Consider the following 7,800-nt stretch of genomic DNA (forward strand, 5'->3'; position numbering starts at 1 on the left):
GAATGATGTGATGCTCCCTCCCTGGCCAAGCCAGTATCCCTCCTCCTGCATCCCCAGTCCAGCTGCCTGGGGCAAGCACTCAGCCAGCCCTGTGGCTTGCAGGCACCATTGTCCCTCTGGGGATAGCATGATCTCCTCTGTACTGGGACAGCTGGGGGACTTTTCCAAAAGGAGCAAGGGCTGCTGCCAGGCTCAAGGCTGCACGCTCAAGGATAAGAGCAGCAGCTTGAGCACAAGGCCACAGCACAGTAAAATCATCTCATACCTCACCTCTACTTTACAAACCTCTTCTGGGGGGTTTAGCCAGACCCAGACTTGGGTCAGAGGCAGGGTGGTTTTTCCCCTCTAGGAGCAGGTCCAGGGCACAGCAGCCACATTGCCCCCAGCTGCAAGCCTCAGAAATACCTGTGCTTGGCGAAGACAGGCTGCCTTTCCTGTAAATGCAAGGACAGAATCAGCCTGTCCCCATGGGAGCCTGGGAGATGTTCCTGCCACTTCCTGTCCCAATGTGGCTCATCCCACGCCAGACACAGATTAAACCCCACACTGGGTGCTGACTGTGATGCTCCTCACAGGGAGGTACTGTTTCTGAGCATCCTCCACTGCCAGCTGCGGTGCTTTGGGCACTGTCATCTGTGGTACAAGGATTTGGGAATGGTGGCATGTCATCCATCACGACAGCTCCACCTCGGCGCTGCCCTGGCGCTGCCTCCAGCCCTGAATCCCGCACAGCAGGTCTCTGTGGCTTTCAAGGAATGAAGAAAAACTCCACCAGGCAGGGCAGCTTTTTCCTCCTTGCTATCTCTGCCCAGGGTTGCTCCTCTCCCACAAGGCTGGACATGCCAGCCTGCCCCAGCTTGCAGTGTGTCTGAGATGTTCCCGAGTGGCCCTGAGCAGCAAGATGCCACACGGAGAGCTGCAGGTTTCCCAGAGGTGACCCAAGATGTGATCTGGCTTTCCTGCCCTCTGGGTGTTTGACTTGGGGCTGCAAAGACAGGACAAAGAGGTTATGATAGGCAACAATGAGCCACAGGAGGAAGGAGAAAGGGGTGAGAAAGCATCTTGACCCCCTGCAACTGCTCCAGGTACCTAAAGTGATATGACATATGTGACAACCCTAGGATTGTTACTCCTGTGGGCTTGCTGGGAGAAACTGAGGCAGGGTGCAGGGGGACATATTTGGGTTTTTCCACCTTTTTTTTTTTTAAGCCTTGGTGTTATTTCCAGGATTCCCAGCCTGACCCTGGACACGTGCTGCCCTTGATCGGCGCCTGAAGTGCTTGTCTTGGCCACAGTGCAAGTGGTTTGTGCCAAAAATACAACAGGCAGGGGCGACCCTTGGGAAGGAGAGGGGGTGGCAGGTTTCTGGAGGCACCTCTGCAAACTGAGGAAGATTCGTGGCAGTCAGATGAGACTTGGTGGGGACCTGGGGCACATGTGGCCTCAGGCAATCTCAACAGAGATGGGGTTGGGGTGCTGCACCCCCAGTTGACTTCTCAAGGTGGGATGAGGTGAGCCTGCTGGGTCACCCCATGGCACCCAGCACCTCCATTCCTTCCTCCATCTCCATCCCTGCCTCCATCCCTGCGTGGCCCCTGCCCATGCCAGCCCGGGACCAGGAGCTGTGTCTTGCTGCCACGAGGGGGCACGGCGGCCACACGCATGGTGAGGCCATCCTAAAAGACGCTTCATGTCCCGAAAGGATGCCTCGCGTCCCGCCGCTCTGCAGGCACTCGCTGCTGGCCTTCGGTTTGTAGTCCTCCCCTGCCTGGCATCTGGTGGGGCTGCACCCTGCTCCCCCTATCCAGCGACACATCCTGCCCCTTTCATGTCTCCTGCTAAATGACAGCTGCGTCCTTGGTCCTGGCTGTTTGTCTGGCTGGCGGGGACAGGCTCCTGTCGCCTATGATCAGCTGTGTCTCCAGGGCTTGTCCCTGGCCCCATCCTGCCCTGGCCCCCTTCCAGGCAGTGGGGAGGAGCAGGAGACAGCAGGAACGAGCCTGGCTCCACTTTATGTTGCATTTACCCTCTTCTGTAACTTCCACCCTTACTGTGATAGAATATGCCCACTGCCTTCCCTATTCCATCTTTTCCATGGCACTGTTTCAGAGCAGGGTCCTGTTTGCTGCCATACTCTGAGGTTGGCTCCAGCTTCATGCTACATGGGCATGTCCCCACTAACACCACGAAGCTCAAGGTGGGGAATTCCCCATGGTCCTGGCCTCGTGGCTGCCATGAAGAGCCACCACCTTGTGTGGGAAGCACAATTCCCACCAGTCACAGCACAATCCCACTTCTCTTCCCAGGTCAGAGCCATCCAGAGCACTTCTTGCAAGCACTGGTGCACCCTGGCCACCTTCCAGAAGCATTATGATCATCTACCCCCCCACCAAAATTCCTCCTCCTGCCTCAGATGGAGGATTCCTACTCTACTTCCTGGCCTCAACCCTCTTAAGCAACTTCAAGCTGACAACATGCTCCGTTCTGCAACCAGCTTCCCCAGCAGGATGCAGGCGTGGGATGGGAACCAGGTCACAGCTGCTGTGACCTACTGCTCTCTTCCCTAGGAGCAGAGGGAGCAGGATGTCACCTGGAGCATGGCCCAGTCGGCTTCCCCAGCATCTGTCTTATGCCCAAGGGGGAGACACATTTCCTCCTATCCCCATCACCACCATGTTGAGGTGCAGACTCTGTGATGGGCATGGAAGAGATGGGAGATGGGAGGCTGACGTTGGGCTGGCAAAGCAAGCCTGGCACGGGTACCACACATGCCCCAGGTGAACACTAGGCATTAATGGAGCTGGAGTCACTTCAGAGTATCACCAATGTTTCATAGCCACACCGAAGGAGTGAGGTCCCAAAAGCAGCTGATTTGGGAGCCATGGTGCAGAAAGCCTGGCTGGCAAAGGCTGTGCAGGCACAGTGACACAAGGTCTTCACCAGGGCACAAGGTTAAACCTGTTCCAAAGCCATGAATGTGGCTGGAAACGGAGTTGTGTTTTGTAAATACCTGGGGATCGTGCAAAACCTGAAAAAACAAGTCAGAGGCAGGAATGTTCCGAAGACAAAGGGGTTTGGAAAGAGCCAGACCCAGGGTCAGTGCTTGGCTGGATGCTCCATGCTGCCAGCAAGGCTGTCCTGGGGAGCAGCCCTGATACTCCCCAAAGGAGCTGCTCTAGCCGCAACACCCCAGGAGCAAGGAGGTCTTGCCCAGCCACTGGGAAGAGGTTTGGGCTGTGCCCACCATCTCGCTGTGATGTGTGAAAACCCCCTACAGATGGACGACTAAAGGCTGAGGCTCAAGCTGATTCCACCAACATGGCATCAGATGCAGCAGACAATGGGCACCAATGGTCACCCGTGATTTACAGCTTCAAAACATCAGAAAATACCAAAAAAAGTCCTTGGACAATTAAATTGGAAACATGGAATGGAAAAAAAAAAAGCTGGGGAAGAAGAGGAAGAATATCCTAGAACAAGGAGCTAAGGTGGTTCCATGGAGGCTGTGGCTCAGGTTGGCCATGCCATGGGAAGTGGCTCCAGGCTGGGCTTTTTTAGTCTCAGTTTCCTATGCCTTAGGTGTGGGAAAGGATCACAGGGATGTTGTTGGGTGCAGTAAAGGCTTCCTGGAGCTGACTTGGCTTAGCTGAATCACAGCCACCTGTGGATCTGCACTCCCTAGAGAAGAAAGCTACATTAACACAGTTCCCACTACAGTAGCAAAGTTCAACCAGAACCAAGAGAACTGCACAAGTTCAGTAGCAGGACACAAATATTTGGTACCAGGAGTAATCAGTCACTGTCCTCTGCAAGATGCTTTGGGTCAAAATGAGAGTTAATTCCAGGTGATGCAACAGCCTTTGTCACCCCTGAACTGTCTGCAGCCCCAGACACCAATGGGCTCCAGTGTCTCACATCTTCCATGTGAGGCATGAACCCTCAAGTGCTCTTTGAGGACACTGTGTGGGAGACAAAGAGAAAAGCCCCCTGGGCTTTAGTCCAGCATCCCCTTTTCTGTAGGTTAGACAGTCCACAGTGGGTACTCAGCCCTCAAGTGACATTGAAGGAAGCTTCAGCCCCATGGTTCCTTCTCCTGAGACAACTGCTCCCAAGGAAGAACTGTACCTCATGGCATGTGTGAGGAAGCAAGAACTGGCACAAATATCCATCAGTACTGAACAGGCAAAAATGCCCTGTTAGGCGCTCGCCTGGGTGGTGTTTCCTGAGGAGATAATAGCCTTGGAAGAAGGACTTGCTGTTTTGAAGAAGATTAAGTACCTGTGGCAGCAGCATGTGGATGAATCACAACCCTCATGGGCTTAGAGCCCCTGGAAATGGCTTATGGCACTTTGAAAACAATGTCATGAATCTTCTACAGATCAGATTAGGGAGTGGAACAATTATCTCAAAACCTGTTAGTCATGGGAGGCTCCAGGAGCTGGAGGAACAGCCTAGGGCAAGTGGAGCCCTAGGAAGATGCAGTGTGTGTGTGTCCCCCCTCCTGGGGACCTGCTTGAGCAGCCCCAGGAAGGGTGTGGGAGGTGGCTGTGGTTGAACCAGCCCCGCTTCCCCTGTAAAAGGTGAGCTGTAATTAGCAGAACGGGTACGGAAGAGCTCAAGTAGGTCAAAAGGTAATGGGGCTATCACTGGTGTTTCCCAACAGCACGGCGCGGCTGGGAGGCACCCTCGGGGTTGGGCAGTGGGCAGATGAACAAGGCCAGGCACTGTCTTCAAGGGAATAGCCACCAAAGTTACTCTGACCACACACCAGCCTCTTTTGGAAGAAAGCTGGGGAATGGCCAGAGCCAGAAAATGGTGCTGGCTGGTCCAGCCCCACCACACTGGACATGTGGTGAAAGCACCCATGGAAAACCCTGACTGGTGTGAAAAAGAGCACCATGGCTATCTACAAACCCATCTTGAGCTGTCCCACAAGAAGGGCATCCTGAGACCACGTGTGAGGAGATCTGAAAGGGATGGATGGATGGATGGATGGATGGATGGATGGATGGATGGATGGATGGATGGATGGATGGACATCCAACCCAGCTCTCAAGGAGTTGTGGGAATTAACGTCGCAATTTGGGAATGGCTACATCTACCCTCTGTGAAACACTGCCATGAGTACTGACTTCACATTCTGGCTGTCCCTGCAAAGCACCATATCCCTGATCTTGCTCCTTTGCATGCCCCAGCACCTCCTGCTCAGCCAGGGCAGCGAGGGATGGTGTCTCATGGAAAACAATCTTTCTCCAACAGGATTTTTCAAGCCCCAGTGAAGTGATGTGTGATGAGGTTTAACTGGGTCCTCTTCAGAGCCCAAGTTCCCTGAGGCTCTGCCTTGTGGCCACCTCTATTGTTCTCACTGAGGTCAGTAGCCCAGGGCCACAAGCAAGCAGATTCCTGTGGAAGAGCCCGCGGCCATGCTGTTGGGAGCATCCCTCCTCCTCCTCTACCTTGCTGGCATTCCCAACATTCCCTTGAGCACTTCGAACTCAGCTGGGTGACACCACCACACCCCAGCCAAACCACTCCAGCCTGTTTGACGCTGTACTTCTGCAGCACTGCCATTGCCATCCCCGCTGATGAAATGCATTTTTCTGCCAGTAACAGGGAGGCTGTTTCCAATAAGGCTGGCACAGGCATCCTTGGCATGTGCCACCACCATGACAGGGCTCGCGGGGTCTGGTGGGGCAGCCGATGCTGATGGCAGCACAGCTGGCAGAGCCCGGCTCCACCAGGAAGGGAGAGCAGTGTTGATGCTGGCACGTGAGAGCCCATGCGGAGTGCTGAGGGTCAGGCCCACGGCAGGGACGCACGAAGGATCACCGAGTACGGAGACTTGGTGAAATATTAAAGCAGGTGCTTAATAAAGCGAGCCCAGCGGCAGCAATTACCCTGTGTAATTAACCTGGGAAAGAGAGGACTTTGCCCCCCAGCCAGGTGGTGCAGGGAGCTCCTGCCAGCAGCTGCTGGAGGTGGCATGGACCTGGCACCCAGCGCTGCATAGCAGGGCTTCCCCAAGCTTCGCTGGGGCAAGCCAGGACCTGACCTTCCAGCATGGCTCACCCAGCTGCAGCCCCAGAACAACACCAGGTAGGTGAGTGGCAGAGTGCTGCCAGCTCCGGGTGCTGAGAAATGGATTGGGATACAACTGGAGTCACTGGCGCCAAGTCACATGGAATAGCTGGGAAAGATTCACACCTCATCTGCTGGCTGTGGGCACGGAGGAACTGAGATTGGCTGGCCAAGGCACTAGGACCCAGGTGTCCCAGTGCCCGAATAGTGCTTCCCCAGCAGGGTCTGAGGGCACCACCCTGTGAAGGGAGACATGATCAAGGGGTTTTGATCAGGGTCCTGGTAGTGGCCATGCCCTGTGTTCCCCACATCCCAGTGGAGCATGGGTGCTGGTGGCACTAGTTCTGGCTTGGGCAGCCTCCCTTGTGCTAAGCCTCCTTTGTGCTAAGCCACCCTGGATGCAATGCCACTTCCTGCCAGGAAGCTCTGCCTGGAGAGACACCAAGCCAAGCTGTGCCGGGCCAAACCAAGTTGAGCTGAGCTGAATTGAACCAAGCTGAGCTAAACTGTGCTTACCTAGTTGGCACGATGTCCCAGGTTGTGCTGAACAAAGAACAAAGCTGAGCCGAGCTGTGCCGTAGGTGCTGCAACATCTCAAGCCATACTGAACCAAGTTAAGCCATGCTGGACTGAGACGAGCTGAGCTGTGTCAAGCTGAGCTGTGACAAGCTGAGCTGAGCCGAGCTGAGCTGAGTCAAGCTGAGCTATGCCTACTTAGTTGCATGATGTTCTAAGCTGTGCTGAGCTGAGTCATGCTGAGCTATGCCAATCTCTGCTGAGTTAAGCCGTGCCTATTTAGGTAGCATGATGTCTCAAGACATGCTGAGCCGAGCCGAGCCAAGCCATGCCAAGCTGAGCTGTGCTTGCCTAGGTGGTGTTCTGTCCTAAGCTGTACCAAGATGAGCTGGACCATGCTGTACATGGCATGATGTCCCAAGCTGTGCTAAGCCAAGCCGAACTGAGCTGTGCCTACCTGGGTGTCTCGAGCTGTCCTGAGCTGTGTTCAACCAAGCTGAGCTGAGATTAATTGCACCTATCTAGGTGGCACAATGCTCTGCACTGAGCTGAGCCGAGCTGTGCCAAGCTGAATCACGCCTACTGAGGTGCCACAATGTACTGAGCAGGGCTCAGCTGAGCTGAGCTGAACCAAGCCAAGCTGTGCCAAGATGAGCTGTGCCTTAACTGGGTGGCATCATGTCCCATGCTGAGCAGTGCCAAGCTGAGCTGAATCGTGGCTACAGAGGTGGCACAATGTCCTGAGCTCAGCCGAGCCAAGCCAAGCCGAGCCGAGCCGAGCCGAGCCGAGCCAAACCAAGGTGAACTGTGACTACCTGGCACATCATCATGTCCTGATCTTTGCTGAGCTGAGCTGTGCCTGTCTGGGTAGCATCATATCCTGAGCCATGCTGAGCCGAGGTGAGCTGCGCATATCGAGGTGGCATGATGTCCTGAGCTGTACTGGACTGAGCTGTGCCAAGCTGAATTGTGCCTACTTAGGTGGCACAGTGTCCTGAGTAGGGCTGAGCTGAACTAAGCTGTGCTGAACAGAGATGAGCTGTGTCTCCTGAGCTGGCAAAATGCCCCGAGCTGAGCTGATCTGTGTCTACCTGGGTGGCATCATGTCCCGAGCAGAGCTGAGCTGAGCCATGCCAGACTAAGCAACACTGAATGCACCTACCCAGGCAGCACAATATCGTGAGCAGGACTGAGCCAAGCCAAACC

This window comes from Lichenostomus cassidix, chromosome 11, assembly GCF_008360975.1.
Source record: "Lichenostomus cassidix isolate B80296 chromosome 11, HeHo_3.0, whole genome shotgun sequence".
Taxonomy (NCBI): Eukaryota; Metazoa; Chordata; class Aves; order Passeriformes; family Meliphagidae; genus Lichenostomus; species Lichenostomus cassidix.